The sequence below is a fragment of the Pan troglodytes genome, chromosome 8 (assembly GCF_028858775.2).
Source record: "Pan troglodytes isolate AG18354 chromosome 8, NHGRI_mPanTro3-v2.0_pri, whole genome shotgun sequence".
Taxonomy (NCBI): domain Eukaryota; kingdom Metazoa; phylum Chordata; class Mammalia; order Primates; family Hominidae; genus Pan; species Pan troglodytes.
This window is the reverse complement of record NC_072406.2, coordinates 1,269,321-1,294,350: the sequence shown is the minus strand read 5'-3', so window position 1 is coordinate 1,294,350 and position 25,030 is coordinate 1,269,321.

Here is a 25,030-nt window from a genome sequence, read left to right as displayed (position 1 = left end):
TTTGCACCGATTGCGGTTTACATATTTCCACGTTTATACAGATAGTGGTGTAGATATTTCCATGTTTATACAGATAGCGGTGTAGATATTTCCATGTTTATACAGATAGCGGTGTAGATATTTCCATGTTTATACAGATAGCGGTGTAGATATATCCATCTATATACAGATTGCGGTGTAGATATTTCCATGTTTATAAAGATAGCGGTGTAGATATTTCTATGTTTACACAGATTGCGGTGGAAATATTTCCATGTTTATACAGATAGCGATGTAAATATTCCCATGTTTATACAGATAGCGGAGTAGATATATCCATGTTTATACAGATAGCGGTGTAGACATTTCCATGTTTATACAGATAGCGGTGTAGATATTTCCATGTTTATACAGATAGCGGTGGAGATATTTCCATGATTAGACAGATAGCGGTGGAGATATTTCAATGTTTATACAGATGACTGTGTAGATATTTCCATTTGTATACAGATGGCAGTGTAGATATTTCCATGTTTATACAGATGGCAGTGTAGATATTTCCATGTTTATACAGATTGCTGTGTGGCTATTTTCATGTTTATAGAAATAGCGGTGTAGGTATTTCCATGTTTATAGAGATGGCTGTGTAGATATTTCCATGTTTACACAGATGACTGTGTAGGTATTTCCATGTATATCCAGAAGGCAGTGTTGATATTTCAATGTTTATAGAGATAGCAGTTTAGTTATTTCCATGTTTATACAGATGGCAGTGTAGATATTTCCATGTTTATACAGAAGGCGGTGAAGATATTTCCATGTTTTTAGGGATAGCCATGTAGATATTTCCATGTTCATACAGATAGCGGTGTTGACATTTTCATGTTTATAGAGATAGCGGTGTAGATATTTGCATGTTTATACAGATAGCGGTGTAGATATATCCATGTTTATACAGATCGTGGTGTATATATTTCCATGTTTATACAGATAGCGGTGTAGATATTTCCATGTTTATACAGATAGCGGTGTAGATATTTCCACATTTACAGAGATAGAGGTGTAGATATTTCCATATTTGCACAGATTGCGGTGTACATATTTCCACGTTTATACAGATAGTGGTGTAGATATTTCCATGTTTATACAGATAGCGGTGTAGATATTTCCATGTTTATACAGATAGCGGTGTAGATATTTCCATGTTTATAGAGATAGCGGTGTAGATATATCCATGTTTACACAGATTGCGGTGTAGATATTTCCATGTTTATAAAGATAGCGGTGTAGATATTTCTATGTTTACACAGATTGCGGTGGACATATTTCCATGTTTATACAGATAGCGATGTAAATATTTCCATGTTTATACAGATAGCTGAGTAAATATATCCATGTTTATACAGATAGCAGTGTAGACATTTCCATGTTTATACAGATAGCGGTGTAGATATTTCCATGTTTATACAGATAGCGGTGGAGATATTTCCATGATTAGACAGATAGCGGTGGGGATATTTCAATGTTTATACAGATGACTGTGTAGATATTTCCATTTTTATACAGATGGCAGTGTAGATATTTCCATGTTTATACAGATGGCAGTGTAGATATTTCCATGTTTATACAGATTTCTGTGTGGCTATTTTCATGTTTATAGAAATAGCGATGTAGGTATTTCCATGTTTATAGAGATGGCTTTGTAGATATTTCCATGTTTACACAGATGACTGTGTAGGTGTTTCCATGTATATCCAGAAGGCAGTGTTGATATTTCAATGTTTATAGAGATAGCGGTGTAGATATTTCCATATTTATGCAGATAGCGGAGTAGATATTTCCATGTTTATAGAGATAGCAGTGTAGATATTAACATGTTTATACAGATAGCGGTTTAGATAAATGCATGTTTATACTGATTGTGGTGTAGATATTTCCATGTTTATACAGATAGCGGAGTAGATTTTTCCAGGTTTATACAGATAGTGGTGTAGATATTTCCATGTTTACAGAGACAGAGGTGTAGATATTTCCATATTCACACAGATTGCTGTGTACATATTTCCATATTTAAACCGACAGCTCTGAAGATATTCCCATGTTTACACAGATACTGTTGTAGATGTTTCCATGTTTATAGAGATTGCAGTGTAGATATTTCCATGTTTATAAAGATAGCGGTGTAGATATTTCCATGTTTATGCAGATAGCGGTGGAGATATTTCCATGTTTATATAGATAGCGCTGTAGATATTTGCTTGTTTATACAGATAGCGGTGTAGATATTTCCATGTTTATACAGATAGCGGTGTAGATATTTGCATGCTTATAGAGATAGCGGAGGAGATATTTCCATGTTTTTACAGATAGCAATGTAAATATTTGAATGTTTATACAGATAGCGGTCTAGATATTTCCATGTTTATATAGATAACGGTGTAGATATTTCCATTTTTATACACATAGCGGTGTAGTTATTTCCATGTTTATACAGATGACTGTGTACATATTTCCATGTTTATACAGATGGCGGGGTAGATATTTCCATGTTTATACAGATAGCGGTCTAGATATTTCCATGTTTATACTGATAGCGGTGTAGATATTTCCATGTTAATACAGATAGCAGTGTAGATATTTCCATGTATATACAGATAGCGGTGGACATATTCTCAAGTTTATACAGATAGCGGTGGACATATTTTCATGTTTATAGAGATGGCAGTGTAGATATTTTCAAGTTTATAAAGATAGCGGTGTCGATATTTCCGTGTTTATACAGATAGCGGTTCAGGTATTTCCATGTTTGTAGAGACAGCGGTGTAGATATTTCCATGTATTTACAGATGGGGGTGTAGATATTTCCATGTTTATAGAGATGACTCTGTAGATATTTCCATGTTTTTTACAGATGGCGGTGTAAATATTTCCATGTTACGCAGATAGCGGTGTGGATATTTCCATGTTTATACAGACAGTGATGTAGATATTTCCATGTTTATAGAGATGGCTGTGTAGTTATTTCCATGTTTATACAGATTGCAGTGTAGATATTTCCATGTTTATACAGATAGTGGGGTAGATATTTCCATGTTTATACAGATGACTGTGTAGGTATTTCCATGTTTATACATATGGCGGTGTAGATATTTCCATGTTTAGAGAGATAGCCATGAAGATATTTCCATGTTTATACAGACAGTGGTGTAGACATTTCCATGTTTATAGAGATAGCGGTGTAGATATTTCCATAGTTATACAGATAGCGGTGTAGATATTTCCATGTTTATACAGATAGCGGTGTAGATGTTTCCATGTTTATACAGATAGCGGTGTAGATATATCCATGTTTATACAGATCGTGGTGTATATATTTCCATGTTTATACAGATAGCGGTGTAGATATTTCCATGTTTATACAGATAGCGGTGTAGATATTTCCATATTTACAGAGATAGAGGTGTAGATATTTCCATATTTGCACCGATTGCGGTTTACATATTTCCACGTTTATACAGATAGTGGTGTAGATATTTCCATGTTTATACAGATAGCGGTGTAGATATTTCCATGTTTATACAGATAGCGGTGTAGATATTTCCATGTTTATACAGATAGCGGTGTAGATATATCCATGTATATACAGATTGCGGTGTAGATATTTCCATGTTTATAAAGATAGCGGTGTAGATATTTCTATGTTTACACAGATTGCGGTGGAAATATTTCCATGTTTATACAGATAGCGATGTAAATATTCCCATGTTTATACAGATAGCGGAGTAGATATATCCATGTTTATACAGATAGCGGTGTAGACATTTCCATGTTTATACAGATAGCGGTGTAGATATTTCCATGTTTATACAGATAGCGGTGGAGATATTTCCATGATTAGACAGATAGCGGTGGAGATATTTCAATGTTTATATAGATGACTGTGTAGATATTTCCATTTGTATACAGATGGCAGTGTAGATATTTCCATGTTTATACAGATGGCAGTGTAGATATTTCCATGTTTATACAGATTGCTGTGTGGCTATTTTCATGTTTATAGAAATAGCGTTGTAGGTTTTTCCATGTTTATAGAGATGGCTGTGTAGATATTTCCATGTTTACACAGATGACTGTGTAGGTATTTCCATGTATATCCAGAAGGCAGTGTTGATATTTCAATGTTTATAGAGATAGCAGTTTAGTTATTTCCATGTTTATACAGATGGCAGTGTAGATATTTCCATGTTTATACAGAAGGCGGTGAAGATACTTCCATGTTTTTAGGGATAGCCATGTAGATATTTCCATGTTCATACAGATAGCGGTGTTGACATTTCCATGTTTATAGAGATAGCGGTGTAGATATTTGCATGTTTATACAGATAGCGGTGTAGATATATCCATGTTTATACAGATCGTGGTGTATATATTTCCATGTTTATACAGATAGCGGGGTAGATATTTCCATGTTTATACAGATAGCGGTGTAGATATTTCCATATTTACAGAGATAGAGGTGTAGATATTTCCATATTTGCACCGATTGCGGTTTACATATTTCCACGTTTATACAGATAGTGGTGTAGATATTTCCATGTTTATACAGATAGCGGTGTAGATATTTCCATGTTTATACAGATAGCGGTGTAGATATTTCCATGTTTATACAGATAGCGGTGTAGATATATCCATGTATATACAGATTGCGGTGTAGATATTTCCATGTTTATAAAGATAGCGGTGTAGATATTTCTATGTTTACACAGATTGCGGTGGAAATATTTCCATGTTTATACAGATAGCGATGTAAATATTTCCATGTTTATACAGATAGCTGAGTAAATATATCCATGTTTATACAGATAGCAGTGTAGACATTTCCATGTTTATACAGATAGCGGTGTAGATATTTCTATGTTTATACAGATAGCGGTGGAGATATTTCCATGATTAGACAGATAGCGGTGGAGATATTTCAATGTTTATATAGATGACTGTGTAGATATTTCCATTTGTATACAGATGGCAGTGTAGATATTTCCATGTTTATACAGATGGCAGTGTAGATATTTCCATGTTTATACAGATTGCTGTGTGGCTATTTTCATGTTTATAGAAATAGCGTTGTAGGTTTTTCCATGTTTATAGAGATGGCTGTGTAGATATTTCCATGTTTACACAGATGACTGTGTAGGTATTTCCATGTATATCCAGAAGGCAGTGTTGATATTTCAATGTTTATAGAGATAGCAGTTTAGTTATTTCCATGTTTATACAGATGGCAGTGTAGATATTTCCATGTTTATACAGAAGGCGGTGAAGATATTTCCATGTTTTTAGGGATAGCCATGTAGATATTTCCATGTTCATACAGATAGCGGTGTTGACATTTCCATGTTTATAGAGATAGCGGTGTAGATATTTGCATGTTTCAACAGACAGCGGTGTAGATATATCCATGTTTATACAGATCGTGGTGTATATATTTCCATGTTTATACAGATAGCGGTGTAGATATTTCCATGTTTATACAGATAGCGGTGTAGATATTTCCATATTTACAGAGATAGAGGTGTAGATATTTCCATATTTGCACAGATTGCGGTGTACATATTTCCACGTTTATACAGATAGTGGTGTAGATATTTCTATGTTTATACAGATAGCGGTGTAGATATTTCCATGTTTATACAGATAGCGGTGCAGATATTTCCATGTTTATACAGATAGCGGTGTAGATATATCCATGTTTACACAGATTGCGGTGTAGATATTTCCATGTTTATAAAGATAGCGGTGTAGATATTTCTATGTTTACACAGATTGCGGTGGACATATTTCCATGTTTATACAGATAGCGATGTAAATATTTCCATGTTTATACAGATAGCTGAGTAAATATATCCATGTTTATACAGATAGCAGTGTAGACATTTCCATGTTTATACAGATAGCGGTGTAGATATTTCCATGTTTATACAGATAGCGGTGGAGATATTTCCATGATTAGACAGATAGCGGTGGGGATATTTCAATGTTTATACAGATGACTGTGTAGATATTTCCATTTTTATACAGATGGCAGTGTAGATATTTCCATGTTTGTACAGATGGCAGTGTAGATATTTCCATGTTTATACAGATTGCTGTGTGGCTATTTTCATGTTTATAGAAATAGCGATGTAGGTATTTCCATGTTTATAGAGATGGCTTTGTAGATATTTCCATGTTTACACAGATGACTGTGTAGGTGTTTCCATGTATATCCGGAAGGCAGTGTTGATATTTCAATGTTTATAGAGATAGCGGTGTAGATATTTCCATATTTATGCAGATAGCGGAGTAGATATTTCCATGTTTATAGAGATAGCAGTGTAGATATTAACATGTTTATACAGATAGCGGTGTAGATAAATGCATGTTTATACTGATTGTGGTGTAGATATTTCCATGTTTATACAGATAGCGGTGTAGATATTTCCAGGTTTATACAGACAGTGGTGTAGATATTTCCATGTTTACAGAGACAGAGGTGTAGATATTTCCATAGTCACACAGATTGCTGTGTACATATTTCCATATTTAAACCGACAGCTCTGAAGATATTCCCATGTTTACACAGATACTGTTGTAGATGTTTCCATGTTTATAGAGATTGCAGTGTAGATATTTCCATGTTTATAAAGATAGCGGTGTAGATATTTCCATGTTTATGCAGATAGCGGTGGAGATATTTCCATGTTTATATAGATAGCGCTGTAGATATTTGCTTGTTTATACAGATAGCGGTGTAGATATTTCCATGTTTATACAGATAGCGGTGTAGATATTTCCATGTTTATAGAGATAGCGGAGGAGATATTTCCATGTTTTTACAGATAGCAATGTAAATATTTGAATGTTTATACAGATAGCGGTCTAGATATTTCCATGTTTATATAGATAACGGTGTAGATATTTCCATTTTTATACACATAGCGGTGTAGTTATTTCCATGTTTATACAGATGACTGTGTACATATTTCCATGTTTATACAGATGGCGGGGTAGATATTTCCATGTTTCTACAGATAGCGGTCTAGATATTTCCATGTTTATACTGATAGCGGTGTAGATATTTCCATGTTAATACAGATAGCAGTGTAGATATTTCCATGTATATACAGATAGCGGTGGACATATTCTCAAGTTTATACAGATAGCGGTGGACATATTTTCATGTTTATAGAGATGGCAGTGTAGATATTTTCAAGTTTATAAAGATAGCGGTGTCGATATTTCCGTGTTTATACAGATAGCGGTTCAGGTATTTCCATGTTTGTAGAGACAGCGGTGTAGATATTTCCATGTATTTACAGATGGGGGTGTAGATATTTCCATGTTTATAGAGATGACTCTGTAGATATTTCCATGTTTTTTACAGATGGCGGTGTAAATATTTCCATGTTACGCAGATAGCGGTGTGGATATTTCCATGTTTATACAGACAGTGATGTAGATATTTCCATGTTTATAGAGATGGCTGTGTAGTTATTTCCATGTTTATACAGATTGCAGTGTAGATATTTCCATGTTTATACAGATAGTGGGGTAGATATTTCCATGTTTATACAGATGACTGTGTAGGTATTTCCATGTTTATACATATGGCGGTGTAGATATTTCCATGTTTAGAGAGATAGCCATGAAGATATTTCCATGTTTATACAGACAGTGGTGTAGACATTTCCATGTTTATAGAGATAGCGGTGTAGATATTTCCATAGTTATACAGATAGCGGTGTAGATATTTCCATGTTTATACAGATAGCGGTGTAGATGTTTCCATGTTTATACAGATAGCGGTGTAGATATATCCATGTTTATACAGATCGTGGTGTATATATTTCCATGTTTATGCAGATAGCGGTGTAGATATTTCCATGTTTATACAGATAGCGGTGTAGATATTTCCATATTTACAGAGATAGAGGTGTAGATATTTCCATATTTGCACCGATTGCGGTTTACATATTTCCACGTTTATACAGATAGTGGTGTAGATATTTCCATGTTTATACAGATAGCGGTGTAGATATTTCCATGTTTATACAGATAGCGGTGTAGATATTTCCATGTTTATACAGATAGCGGTGTAGATATATCCATGTATATACAGATTGCGGTGTAGATATTTCCATGTTTATAAAGATAGCGGTGTAGATATTTCTATGTTTACACAGATTGCGGTGGAAATATTTCCATGTTTATACAGATAGCGATGTAAATATTCCCATGTTTATACAGATAGCGGAGTAGATATATCCATGTTTATACAGATAGCGGTGTAGACATTTCCATGTTTATACAGAGAGCGGTGTAGATATTTCTATGTTTATACAGATAGCGGTGGAGATATTTCCATGATTAGACAGATAGCGGTGGAGATATTTCAATGTTTATATAGATGACTGTGTAGATATTTCCATTTGTATACAGATGGCAGTGTAGATATTTCCATGTTTATACAGATGGCAGTGTAGATATTTCCATGTTTATACAGATTGCTGTGTGGCTATTTTCATGTTTATAGAAATAGCGTTGTAGGTTTTTCCATGTTTATAGAGATGGCTGTGTAGATATTTCCATGTTTACACAGATGACTGTGTAGGTATTTCCATGTATATCCAGAAGGCAGTGTTGATATTTCAATGTTTATAGAGATAGCAGTTTAGTTATTTCCATGTTTATACAGATGGCAGTGTAGATATTTCCATGTTTATACAGAAGGCGGTGAAGATATTTCCATGTTTTTAGGGATAGCCATGTAGATATTTCCATGTTCATACAGATAGCGGTGTTGACATTTCCATGTTTATAGAGATAGCGGTGTAGATATTTGCATGTTTATACAGACAGCGGTGTAGATATATCCATGTTTATACAGATCGTGGTGTATATATTTCCATGTTTATACAGATAGCGGTGTAGATATTTCCATGTTTATACAGATAGCGGTGTAGATATTTCCATATTTACAGAGATAGAGGTGTAGATATTTCCATATTTGCACAGATTGCGGTGTACATATTTCCACGTTTATACAGATAGTGGTGTAGATATTTCTATGTTTATACAGATAGCGGTGTAGATATTTCCATGTTTATACAGATAGCGGTGCAGATATTTCCATGTTTATACAGATAGCGGTGTAGATATATCCATGTTTACACAGATTGCGGTGTAGATATTTCCATGTTTATAAAGATAGCGGTGTAGATATTTCTATGTTTACACAGATTGCGGTGGACATATTTCCATGTTTATACAGATAGCGATGTAAATATTTCCATGTTTATACAGATAGCTGAGTAAATATATCCATGTTTATACAGATAGCAGTGTAGACATTTCCATGTTTATACAGATAGCGGTGTAGATATTTCCATGTTTATACAGATAGCGGTGGAGATATTTCCATGATTAGACAGATAGCGATGGGGATATTTCAATGTTTATACAGATGACTGTGTAGATATTTCCATTTTTATACAGATGGCAGTGTAGATATTTCCATGTTTGTACAGATGGCAGTGTAGATATTTCCATGTTTATACAGATTGCTGTGTGGCTATTTTCATGTTTATAGAAATAGCGATGTAGTTATTTCCATGTTTATAGAGATGGCTTTGTAGATATTTCCATGTTTACACTGATGACTGTGTAGGTGTTTCCATGTATATCCGGAAGGCAGTGTTGATATTTCAATGTTTATAGAGATAGCGGTGTAGATATTTCCATATTTATGCAGATAGCGGAGTAGATATTTCCATGTTTATAGAGATAGCAGTGTAGATATTAACATGTTTATACAGATAGCGGTGTAGATAAATGCATGTTTATACTGATTGTGGTGTAGATATTTCCATGTTTATACAGATAGCGGTGTAGATATTTCCAGGTTTATACAGACAGTGGTGTAGATATTTCCATGTTTACAGAGACAGAGGTGTAGATATTTCCATAGTCACACAGATTGCTGTGTACATATTTCCATATTTAAACCGACAGCTCTGAAGATATTCCCATGTTTACACAGATACTGTTGTAGATGTTTCCATGTTTATAGAGATTGCAGTGTAGATATTTCCATGTTTATAAAGATAGCGGTGTAGATATTTCCATGTTTATGCAGATAGCGGTGGAGATATTTCCATGTTTATATAGATAGCGCTGTAGATATTTGCTTGTTTATACAGATAGCGGTGTAGATATTTCCATGTTTATACAGATAGCGGTGTAGATATTTCCATGTTTATAGAGATAGCGGAGGAGATATTTCCATGTTTTTACAGATAGCAATGTAAATATTTGAATGTTTATACAGATAGCGGTCTAGATATTTCCATGTTTATATAGATAACGGTGTAGATATTTCCATTTTTATACACATAGCGGTGTAGTTATTTCCATGTTTATACAGATGACTGTGTACATATTTCCATGTTTATACAGATGGCGGGGTAGATATTTCCATGTTTCTACAGATAGCGGTCTAGATATTTCCATGTTTATACTGATAGCGGTGTAGATATTTCCATGTTAATACAGATAGCAGTGTAGATATTTCCATGTATATACAGATAGCGGTGGACATATTCTCAAGTTTATACAGATAGCGGTGGACATATTTTCATGTTTATAGAGATGGCAGTGTAGATATTTTCAAGTTTATAAAGATAGCGGTGTCGATATTTCCGTGTTTATACAGATAGCGGTTCAGGTATTTCCATGTTTGTAGAGACAGCGGTGTAGATATTTCCATGTATTTACAGATGGGGGTGTAGATATTTCCATGTTTATAGAGATGACTCTGTAGATATTTCCATGTTTTTTACAGATGGCGGTGTAAATATTTCCATGTTACGCAGATAGCGGTGTGGATATTTCCATGTTTATACAGACAGTGATGTAGATATTTCCATGTTTATAGAGATGGCTGTGTAGTTATTTCCATGTTTATACAGATTGCAGTGTAGATATTTCCATGTTTATACAGATAGTGGGGTAGATATTTCCATGTTTATACAGATGACTGTGTAGGTATTTCCATGTTTATACATATGGCGGTGTAGATATTTCCATGTTTAGAGAGATAGCCATGAAGATATTTCCATGTTTATACAGACAGTGGTGTAGACATTTCCATGTTTATAGAGATAGCGGTGTAGATATTTCCATAGTTATACAGATAGCGGTGTAGATATTTCCATGTTTATACAGATAGCGGTGTAGATGTTTCCATGTTTATACAGATAGCGGTGTAGATATATCCATGTTTATACAGATCGTGGTGTATATATTTCCATGTTTATGCAGATAGCGGTGTAGATATTTCCATGTTTATACAGATAGCGGTGTAGATATTTCCATATTTACAGAGATAGAGGTGTAGATATTTCCATATTTGCACCGATTGCGGTTTACATATTTCCACGTTTATACAGATAGTGGTGTAGATATTTCCATGTTTATACAGATAGCGGTGTAGATATTTCCATGTTTATACAGATAGCGGTGTAGATATTTCCATGTTTATACAGATAGCGGTGTAGATATATCCATGTATATACAGATTGCGGTGTAGATATTTCCATGTTTATAAAGATAGCGGTGTAGATATTTCTATGTTTACACAGATTGCGGTGGAAATATTTCCATGTTTATACAGATAGCGATGTAAATATTCCCATGTTTATACAGATAGCGGAGTAGATATATCCATGTTTATACAGATAGCGGTGTAGACATTTCCATGTTTATACAGAGAGCGGTGTAGATATTTCTATGTTTATACAGATAGCGGTGGAGATATTTCCATGATTAGACAGATAGCGGTGGAGATATTTCAATGTTTATATAGATGACTGTGTAGATATTTCCATTTGTATACAGATGGCAGTGTAGATATTTCCATGTTTATACAGATGGCAGTGTAGATATTTCCATGTTTATACAGATTGCTGTGTGGCTATTTTCATGTTTATAGAAATAGCGTTGTAGGTTTTTCCATGTTTATAGAGATGGCTGTGTAGATATTTCCATGTTTACACAGATGACTGTGTAGGTATTTCCATGTATATCCAGAAGGCAGTGTTGATATTTCAATGTTTATAGAGATAGCAGTTTAGTTATTTCCATGTTTATACAGATGGCAGTGTAGATATTTCCATGTTTATACAGAAGGCGGTGAAGATATTTCCATGTTTTTAGGGATAGCCATGTAGATATTTCCATGTTCATACAGATAGCGGTGTTGACATTTCCATGTTTATAGAGATAGCGGTGTAGATATTTGCATGTTTATACAGATAGCGGTGTAGATATATCCATGTTTATACAGATCGTGGTGTATATATTTCCATGTTTATACAGATAGCGGTGTAGATATTTCCATGTTTATACAGATAGCGGTGTAGATATTTCCATATTTACAGAGATAGAGGTGTAGATATTTCCATATTTGCACAGATTGCGGTGTACATATTTCCACGTTTATACAGATAGTGGTGTAGATATTTCCATGTTTATACAGATAGCTGTGTAGATATTTCCATGTTTATACAGATAGCGGTGTAGATATTTCCATGTTTATACAGATAGCGGTGTAGATATATCCATGTTTACACAGATTGCGGTGTAGATATTTCCATGTTTATAAAGATAGCGGTGTAGATATTTCTATGTTTACACAGATTGCGGTGGACATATTTCCATGTTTATACAGATAGCGATGTAAATATTTCCATGTTTATACAGATAGCTGAGTAAATATATCCATGTTTATACAGATAGCAGTGTAGACATTTCCATGTTTATACAGATAGCGGTGTAGATATTTCCATGTTTATACAGATAGCGGTGGAGATATTTCCATGATTAGACAGATAGCGGTGGGGATATTTCAATGTTTATACAGATGACTGTGTAGATATTTCCATTTTTATACAGATGGCAGTGTAGATATTTCCATGTTTGTACAGATGGCAGTGTAGATATTTCCATGTTTATACAGATTGCTGTGTGGCTATTTTCATGTTTATAGAAATAGCGATGTAGGTATTTCCATGTTTATAGAGATGGCTTTGTAGATATTTCCATGTTTACACAGATGACTGTGTAGGTGTTTCCATGTATATCCGGAAGGCAGTGTTGATATTTCAATGTTTATAGAGATAGCGGTGTAGATATTTCCATATTTATGCAGATAGCGGAGTAGATATTTCCATGTTTATAGAGATAGCAGTGTAGATATTAACATGTTTATACAGATAGCGGTGTAGATAAATGCATGTTTATACTGATTGTGGTGTAGATATTTCCATGTTTATACAGATAGCGGTGTAGATATTTCCAGGTTTATACAGACAGTGGTGTAGATATTTCCATGTTTACAGAGACAGAGGTGTAGATATTTCCATAGTCACACAGATTGCTGTGTACATATTTCCATATTTAAACCGACAGCTCTGAAGATATTCCCATGTTTACACAGATACTGTTGTAGATGTTTCCATGTTTATAGAGATTGCAGTGTAGATATTTCCATGTTTATAAAGATAGCGGTGTAGATATTTCCATGTTTATGCAGATAGCGGTGGAGATATTTCCATGTTTATATAGATAGCGCTGTAGATATTTGCTTGTTTATACAGATAGCGGTGTAGATATTTCCATGTTTATACAGATAGCGGTGTAGATATTTCCATGTTTATAGAGATAGCGGAGGAGATATTTCCATGTTTTTACAGATAGCAATGTAAATATTTGAATGTTTATACAGATAGCAGTCTAGATATTTCCATGTTTATATAGATAACGGTGTAGATATTTCCATTTTTATACACATAGCGGTGTAGTTATTTCCATGTTTATACAGATGACTGTGTACATATTTCCATGTTTATACAGATGGCGGGGTAGATATTTCCATGTTTCTACAGATAGCGGTCTAGTTATTTCCATGTTTATACTGATAGCGGTGTAGATATTTCCATGTTAATACAGATAGCAGTGTAGATATTTCCATGTATATACAGATAGCGGTGGACATATTCTCAAGTTTATACAGATAGCGGTGGACATATTTTCATGTTTATAGAGATGGCAGTGTAGATATTTTCAAGTTTATAAAGATAGCGGTGTCGATATTTCCGTGTTTATACAGATAGCGGTTCAGGTATTTCCATGTTTGTAGAGACAGCGGTGTAGATATTTCCATGTTTTTACAGATGGGGGTGTAGATATTTCCATGTTTATAGAGATGACTCTGTAGATATTTCCATGTTTTTTACAGATGGCGGTGTAAATATTTCCATGTTACGCAGATAGCGGTGTGGATATTTCCATGTTTATACAGACAGTGATGTAGATATTTCCATGTTTATAGAGATGGCTGTGTAGTTATTTCCATGTTTATACAGATTGCAGTGTAGATATTTCCATGTTTATACAGATAGTGGGGTAGATATTTCCATGTTTATACAGATGACTGTGTAGGTATTTCCATGTTTATACATATGGCGGTGTAGATATTTCCATGTTTAGAGAGATAGCCATGAAGATATTTCCATGTTTATACAGACAGTGGTGTAGACATTTCCATGTTTATAGAGATAGCGGTGTAGATATTTCCATAGTTATACAGATAGCGGTGTAGATATTTCCATGTTTATACAGATAGCGGTGTAGATGTTTCCATGTTTATACAGATAGCGGTGTAGATATATCCATGTTTATACAGATCGTGGTGTATATATTTCCATGTTTATACAGATAGCGGTGTAGATATTTCCATGTTTATACAGATAGCGGTGTAGATATTTCCATATTTACAGAGATAGAGGTGTAGATATTTCCATATTTGCACCGATTGCGGTTTACATATTTCCACGTTTATACAGATAGTGGTGTAGATATTTCCATGTTTATACAGATAGCGGTGTAGATATTTCCATGTTTATACAGATAGCGGTGTAGATATCTCCATGTTTATACAGATAGCGGTGTAGATATATCCATGTATATACAGATTGCGGTGTAGATATTTCCATGTTTATAAAGATAGCGGTGTAGATATTTCCATGTTTATACAGATAGCGGTGGAGATATTTCCATGATTAGGCAGATAGCGGTGGAGATATTTCAATGTTTATATAGATGACTGTGTAGATATTTCCATTTGTATACAGATGGCAGTGTAGATATTTCCATGTTTATACAGATGGCAGTGTAGATATTTCCATGTTTATACAGATTGCTGTGTGGCTATTTTCATGTTTATAGAAATAGCGTTGTAGTTTTTTCCATGTTTATAGAGATGGCTGTGTAGATATTTCCATGTTTACACAGATGACTGTGTAGGTATTTCCATGTATATCCAGAAGGCAGTGTTGATATTTCAATGTTTATAGAGATAGCAGTTTAGTTATTTCCATGTTTATACAGATGGCAGTGTAGATATTTCCATGTTTATACAGAAGGCGGTGAAGATATTTCCATGTTTTTAGGGATAGCCATGTAGATATTTCCATGGTCATACAGATAGCGGTGTTGACATTTCCATGTTTATAGAGATAGCGTTGTAGATATTTGCATGTTTATACAGATAGCGGTGTAGATATACCCATGTTTATACAGATCGTGGTGTATATATTTCCATGTTTATACAGATAGCGGTGTAGATATTTCCATGTTTATACAGATAGCGGTGTAGATATTTCCACATTTACAGAGATAGAGGTGTAGATATTTCCATATTTGCACAGATTGCGGTGTACATATTTCCACGTTTATACAGATAGCGGTGTAGATATTTCCATGTTTATACAGATAGCGGTGTAGATATTTCCATGTTTATACAGATAGCGGTGTAGATATTTCCATGTTTATACAGATAGCGGTGTAGATATATCCATGTTTACACAGATTGCGGTGTAGATATTTCCATGTTTATAAAGATAGCGGTGTAGATATTTCTATGTTTACACAGATTGCGGTGGACATATTTCCATGTTTATACAGATAGCTGAGTAAATATTTCCATGTTTATACAGATAGCTGAGTAAATATATCCATGTTTATACAGATAGCAGTGTAGACATTTCCATGTTTATACAGATAGCGGTGTAGATATTTCCATGTTTATACAGATAGCGGTGGAGATATTTCCATGATTAGACAGATAGCGGTGGGGATATTTCAATGTTTATACAGATGACTGTGTAGATATTTCCGTTTTTATACAGATGGCAGTGTAGATATTTCCATGTTTGTACAGATGGCAGTGTAGATATTTCCATGTTTATACAGATTGCTGTGTGGCTATTTTCATGTTTATAGAAATAGCGATGTAGGTATTTCCATGTTTATAGAGATGGCTTTGTAGATATTTCCATGTTTACACAGATGACTGTGTAGGTGTTTCCATGTATATCCGGAAGGCAGTGTTGATATTTCAATGTTTATAGAGATAGCGGTGTAGATATTTCCATATTTATGCAGATAGCGGAGTAGATATTTCCATGTTTATAGAGATAGCAGTGTAGATATTAACATGTTTATACAGATAGCGGTGTAGATATATCCATGTTTATACAGATTGTGGTGTAGGTATATCCATGTTTATACAGATAGCGGTGTAGATATTTCCAGGTTTATACAGACAGTGGTGTAGATATTTCCATGTTTACAGAGACAGAGGTGTAGATATTTCCATATTCACACAGATTGCTGTGTACATATTTCCATATTTAAACCGACAGCTCTGAAGATATTCCCATGTTGACACAGATACTGTTGTAGATGTTTCCATGTTTATAGAGATTGCAGTGTAGATATTTCCATGTTTATAAAGATAGCGGTGTAGATATTTCCATGTTTATGCAGATAGCGGTGGAGATATTTCCATGTTTATATAGATAGCGCTGTAGATATTTGCTTGTTTATACAGATAGCGGTGTAGATATTTCCATGTTTATACAGATAGCGGTGTAGATATTTCCATGTTTATAGAGATAGCGGAGGAGATATTTCCATGTTTTTACAGATAGCAATGTAAATATTTGAATGTTTATACAGATAGCGGTCTAGATATTTCCATGTTTATATAGATAACGGTGTAGATATTTCCATTTTTATACACATAGCGGTGTAGTTATTTCCATGTTTATACAGATGACTGTGTACATATTTCCATGTTTCTACAGATGGCGGGGTAGATATTTCCATGTTTATACAGATAGCGGTCTAGATATTTCCATGTTTATACTGATAGCGGTGTAGATATTTCCATGTTAATACAGATAGCAGTGTAGATATTTCCATGTATATACAGATAGCGGTGGACATATTCTCAAGTTTATACAGATAGCGGTGGACATATATTCATGTTTATAGAGATGGCAGTGTAGATATTTTCAAGTTTATAAAGATAGCGGTGTCGATATTTCCGTGTTTATACAGATAGCGGTTCAGGTATTTCCATGTTTGTAGAGACAGCGGTGTAGATATTTCCCTGTTTTTACAGATGGGGGTGTAGATATTTCCATGTTTATAGAGATGACTCTGTAGATATTTCCATGTTTTTTACAGATGGCGGTGTAAATATTTCCATGTTACGCAGATAGCGGTGTGGATATTTCCATGTTTATACAGACAGTGATGTAGATATTTCCATGTTTATAGAGATGGCTGTGTAGTTATTTCCATGTTTATACAGATTGCAGTGTAGATATTTCCATATTTATACAGATAGTGGGGTAGATATTTCCATGTTTATACAGATGACTGTGTAGGTATTTCCATGTTTATACATATGGCGGTGTAGATATTTCCATGTTTAGAGAGATAGCCATGAAGATATTTCCATGTTTATACAGACAGTGGTGTAGACATTTCCATGTTTATAGAGATAGCGGTGTAGATATTTCCATAGTTATACAGATAGCGGTGTAGATATTTCCATGTTTATACAGATAGCGGTGTAGATGTTTCCATGTTTATACAGATAGCGGTGTAGATATATCCATGTTTATACAGATCGTGGTGTATATATTTCCATGTTTATACAGATAGCGGTGTAGATATTTCCATGTTTATACAGATAGCGGTGTAGATATTTCCATATTTACAGAGATAGAGGTGTAGATATTTCCATATTTGCACCGATTGCGGTTTACATATTTCCACGTTTATACAGATAGTGGTGTAGATATTTCCATGTTTATACAGATAGCGGTGTAGATATTTCCATGTTTATACAGATAGCGGTGTAGATATTTCCATGTTTATACAGATAGCGGTGTAGATATATCCATGTATATACAGATTGCGGTGTAGATATTTCCATAGTTATACAGATAGCGGTGTAGATATTTCCATGTTTATACAGATAGCGGTGTAGATGTTTCCATGTTTATACAGATAGCGGTGTAGATATATCCATGTTTATACAGATCGTGGTGTATATATTTCCATGTTTATACAGATAGCGGTGTAGATATTTCCATGTTTATACAGATAGCGGTGTAGATATTTCCATATTTACAGAGATAGAGGTGTAGATATTTCCATATTTGCACCGATTGCGGTTTACATATTTCCACGTTTATACAGATAGTGGTGTAGATATTTCCATGTTTATACAGATAGAGGTGTAGATATTTCCATGTTTATACAGATAGCGGTGTAGATATTTCCATGTTTATACAGATAGCGGTGTAGATATATCCATGTATATACAGATTGCGGTGTAGATATTTCCATGTTTATAAAGATAGCGGTGTAGATATTTCTATGTTTACACAGATTGCGGTGGAAATATTTCCATGTTTATACAGATAGCGATGTAAATATTCCCATGTTTATACAGATAGCGGAGTAGATATATCCATGTTTATACAGATAGCGGTGTAGACATTTCCATGTTTATACGGAGAGCGGTGTAGATATTTCTATGTTTATACAGATAGCGGTGGAGATATTTCCATGATTAGACAGATAGCGGTGGAGATATTTCAATGTTTATATAGATGACTGTGTAGATATTTCCATTTGTATACAGATGGCAGTGTAGATATTTCCATGTTTATACAGATGGCAGTGTAGATATTTCCATGTTTATACAGATTGCTGTGTGGCTATTTTCATGTTTATAGAAATAGCGTTGTAGGTTTTTCCATGTTTATAGAGATGGCTGTGTAGATATTTCCATGTTTACACAGATGACTGTGTAGGTATTTCCATGTATATCCAGAAGGCAGTGTTGATATTTCAATGTTTATAGAGATAGCAGTTTAGTTATTTCCATGTTTATACAGATGGCAGTGTAGATATTTCCATGTTTATACAGAAGGCGGTGAAGATATTTCCATGTTTTTAGGGATAGCCATGTAGATATTTCCATGTTCATACAGATAGCGGTGTTGACATTTCCATGTTTATAGAGATAGCGGTGTAGATATTTGCATGTTTATACAGATAGCGGTGTAGATATATCCATGTTTATACAGATCGTGGTGTATATATTTCCATGTTTATACAGATAGCGGTGTAGATATTTCCATGTTTATACAGATAGCGGTGTAGATATTTCCATATTTACAGAGATAGAGGTGTAGATATTTCCATATTTGCACAGATTGCGGTGTACATATTTCCACGTTTATACAGATAGTGGTGTAGATATTTCCATGTTTATACAGATAGCGGTGTAGATATTTCCATGTTTATACAGATAGCGGTGTAGATATTTCCATGTTTATACAGATAGCGGTGTAGATATATCCATGTTTACACAGATTGCGGTGTAGATATTTCCATGTTTATAAAGATAGCGGTGTAGATATTTCTATGTTTACACAGATTGCGGTGGACATATTTCCATGTTTATACAGATAGCGATGTAAATATTTCCATGTTTATACAGATAGCTGAGTAAATATATCCATGTTTATACAGATAGCAGTGTAGACATTTCCATGTTTATACAGATAGCGGTGTAGATATTTCCATGTTTATACAGATAGCGGTGGAGATATTTCCATGATTAGACAGATAGCGATGGGGATATTTCAATGTTTATACAGATGACTGTGTAGATATTTCCATTTTTATACAGATGGCAGTGTAGATATTTCCATGTTTGTACAGATGGCAGTGTAGATATTTCCATGTTTATACAGATTGCTGTGTGGCTATTTTCATGTTTATAGAAATAGCGATGTAGTTATTTCCATGTTTATAGAGATGGCTTTGTAGATATTTCCATGTTTACACTGATGACTGTGTAGGTGTTTCCATGTATATCCGGAAGGCAGTGTTGATATTTCAATGTTTATAGAGATAGCGGTGTAGATATTTCCATATTTATGCAGATAGCGGAGTAGATATTTCCATGTTTATAGAGATAGCAGTGTAGATATTAACATGTTTATACAGATAGCGGTGTAGATAAATGCATGTTTATACTGATTGTGGTGTAGATATTTCCATGTTTATACAGATAGCGGTGTAGATATTTCCAGGTTTATACAGACAGTGGTGTAGATATTTCCATGTTTACAGAGACAGAGGTGTAGATATTTCCATAGTCACACAGATTGCTGTGTACATATTTCCATATTTAAACCGACAGCTCTGAAGATATTCCCATGTTTACACAGATACTGTTGTAGATGTTTCCATGTTTATAGAGATTGCAGTGTAGATATTTCCATGTTTATAAAGATAGCGGTGTAGATATTTCCATGTTTATGCAGATAGCGGTGGAGATATTTCCATGTTTATATAGATAGCGCTGTAGATATTTGCTTGTTTATACAGATAGCGGTGTAGATATTTCCATGTTTATACAGATAGCGGTGTAGATATTTCCATGTTTATAGAGATAGCGGAGGAGATATTTCCATGTTTTTACAGATAGCAATGTAAATATTTGAATGTTTATACAGATAGCGGTCTAGATATTTCCATGTTTATATAGATAACGGTGTAGATATTTCCATTTTTATACACATAGCGGTGTAGTTATTTCCATGTTTATACAGATGACTGTGTACATATTTCCATGTTTATACAGATGGCGGGGTAGATATTTCCATGTTTATACAGATAGCGGTCTAGATATTTCCATGTTTATACTGATAGCGGTGTAGATATTTCCATGTTAATACAGATAGCAGTGTAGATATTTCCATGTATATACAGATAGCGGTGGACATATTCTCAAGTTTATACAGATAGCGGTGGACATATTTTCATGTTTATAGAGATGGCAGTGTAGATATTTTCAAGTTTATAAAGATAGCGGTGTCGATATTTCCGTGTTTATACAGATAGCGGTTCAGGTATTTCCATGTTTGTAGAGACAGCGGTGTAGATATTTCCATGTTTTTACAGATGGGGGTGTAGATATTTCCATGTTTATAGAGATGACTCTTTAGATAATTCCATGTTTTTTACAGATGGCGGTGTAAATATTTCCATGTTACGCAGATAGCGGTGTGGATATTTCCATGTTTATACAGACAGTGATGTAGATATTTCCATGTTTATAGAGATGGCTGTGTAGTTATTTCCATGTTTATACAGATTGCAGTGTAGATATTTCCATGTTTATACAGATAGTGGGGTAGATATTTCCATGTTTATACAGATGACTGTGTAGGTATTTCCAGGTTTATACATATGGCGGTGTAGATATTTCCATGTTTAGAGAGATAGCCATGAAGATATTTCCATGTTTATACAGACAGTGGTGTAGACATTTCCATGTTTATAGAGATAGCGGTGTAGATATTTCCATAGTTATACAGATAGCGGTGTAGATATATCCATGTTTATACAGATCGTGGTGTATATATTTCCATGTTTATACAGATAGCGGTGTAGATATTTCCATGTTTATACAGATAGCGGTGTAGATATTTCCATATTTACAGAGATAGAGGTGTAGATATTTCCATATTTGCACCGATTGCGGTTTACATATTTCCACGTTTATACAGATAGTGGTGTAGATATTTCCATGTTTATACAGATAGCGGTGTAGATATTTCCATGTTTATACAGATAGCGGTGTAGATATCTCCATGTTTATACAGATAGCGGTGTAGATATATCCATGTATATACAGATTGCGGTGTAGATATTTCCATGTTTATAAAGATAGCGGTGTAGATATTTCCATGTTTATACAGATAGCGGTGGAGATATTTCCATGATTAGGCAGATAGCGGTGGAGATATTTCAATGTTTATATAGATGACTGTGTAGATATTTCCATTTGTATACAGATGGCAGTGTAGATATTTCCATGTTTATACAGATGGCAGTGTAGATATTTCCATGTTTATACAGATTGCTGTGTGGCTATTTTCATGTTTATAGAAATAGCGTTGTAGTTTTTTCCATGTTTATAGAGATGGCTGTGTAGATATTTCCATGTTTACACAGATGACTGTGTAGGTATTTCCATGTATATCCAGAAGGCAGTGTTGATATTTCAATGTATATAGAGATAGCAGTTTAGTTATTTCCATGTTTATACAGATGGCAGTGTAGATATTTCCATGTTTATACAGAAGGCGGTGAAGATATTTCCATGTTTTTAGGGATAGCCATGTAGATATTTCCATGGTCATACAGATAGCGGTGTTGACATTTCCATGTTTATAGAGATAGCGTTGTAGATATTTGCATGTTTATACAGATAGCGGTGTAGATATACCCATGTTTATACAGATCGTGGTGTATATATTTCCATGTTTATACAGATAGCGGTGTAGATATTTCCATGTTTATACAGATAGCGGTGTAGATATTTCCACATTTACAGAGATAGAGGTGTAGATATTTCCATATTTGCACAGATTGCGGTGTACATATTTCCACGTTTATACAGATAGCAGTGTAGATATTTCCATGTTTATACAGATAGCGGTGTAGATATTTCCATGTTTATACAGATAGCGGTGTAGATATTTCCATGTTTATACAGATAGCGGTGTAGATATATCCATGTTTACACAGATTGCGGTGTAGATATTTCCATGTTTATAAAGATAGCGGTGTAGATATTTCTATGTTTACACAGATTGCGGTGGACATATTTCCATGTTTATACAGATAGCTGAGTAAATATTTCCATGTTTATACAGATAGCTGAGTAAATATATCCATGTTTATACAGATAGCAGTGTAGACATTTCCATGTTTATACAGATAGCGGTGTAGATATTTCCATGTTTATACAGATAGCGGTGGAGATATTTCCATGATTAGACAGATAGCGGTGGGGATATTTCAATGTTTATACAGATGACTGTGTAGATATTTCCGTTTTTATACAGATGGCAGTGTAGATATTTCCATGTTTGTACAGATGGCAGTGTAGATATTTCCATGTTTATACAGATTGCTGTGTGGCTATTTTCATGTTTATAGAAATAGCGATGTAGGTATTTCCATGTTTATAGAGATGGCTTTGTAGATATTTCCATGTTTACACAGATGACTGTGTAGGTGTTTCCATGTATATCCGGAAGGCAGTGTTGATACTTCAATGTTTATAGAGATAGCGGTGTAGATATTTCCATATTTATGCAGATAGCGGAGTAGATATTTCCATGTTTATAGAGATAGCAGTGTAGATATTAACATGTTTATACAGATAGCGGTGTAGATATATCCATGTTTATACAGATTGTGGTGTAGGTATATCCATGTTTATACAGATAGCGGTGTAGATATTTCCAGGTTTATACAGACAGTGGTGTAGATATTTCCATGTTTACAGAGACAGAGGTGTAGATATTTCCATACTCACACAGATTGCTGTGTACATATTTCCATATTTAAACCGACAGCTCTGAAGATATTCCCATGTTTACACAGATACTGTTGAAGATGTTTCCATGTTTATAGAGATTGCAGTGTAGATATTTCCATGTTTATAAAGATAGCGGTGTAGATATTTCCATGTTTATGCAGATAGCGGTTGAGATATTTCCATGTTTATATAGATAGCGCTGTAGATATTTGCTTGTTTATACAGATAGCGGTGTAGATATTTCCATGTTTATACAGATAGCGGTGTAGATATTTCCATGTTTATAGAGATAGCGGAGGAGATATTTCCATGTTTTTACAGATAGCAATGTAAATATTTGAATGTTTATACAGATAGCGGTCTAGATATTTCCATGTTTATATAGATAACGGTGTAGATATTTCCATTTTTATACACATAGCGGTGTAGTTATTTCCATGTTTATACAGATGACTGTGTACATATTTCCATGTTTATACAGATGGCGGGGTAGATATTTCCATGTTTATACAGATAGCGGTCTAGATATTTCCATGTTTATACTGATAGCGGTGTAGATATTTCCATGTTAATACAGATAGCAGTGTAGATATTTCCATGTATATACAGATAGCGGTGGTCATATTCTCAAGTTTATACAGATAGCGGTGGACATATTTTCATGTTTATAGAGATGGCAGTGTAGATATTTTCAAGTTTATAAAGATAGCGGTGTCGATATTTCCGTGTTTATACAGATAGCGGTTCAGGTATTTCCATGTTTGTAGAGACAGCGGTGTAGATATTTCCATGTTTTTACAGATGGGGGTGTAGATATTTCCATGTTTATAGAGATGACTCTGTAGATATTTCCATGTTTTTTACAGATGGCGGTGTAAATATTTCCATGTTACGCAGATAGCGGTGTGGATATTTCCATGTTTATACAGACAGTGATGTAGATATTTCCATGTTTATAGAGATGGCTGTGTAGTTATTTCCATGTTTATACAGATTGCAGTGTAGATATTTCCATGTTTATACAGATAGTGGGGTAGATATTTCCATGTTTATACAGATGACTGTGTAGGTATTTCCATGTTTATACATATGGCGGTGTAGATATTTCCATGTTTAGAGAGATAGCCATGAAGATATTTCCATGTTTATACAGACAGTGGTGTAGACATTTCCATGTTTATA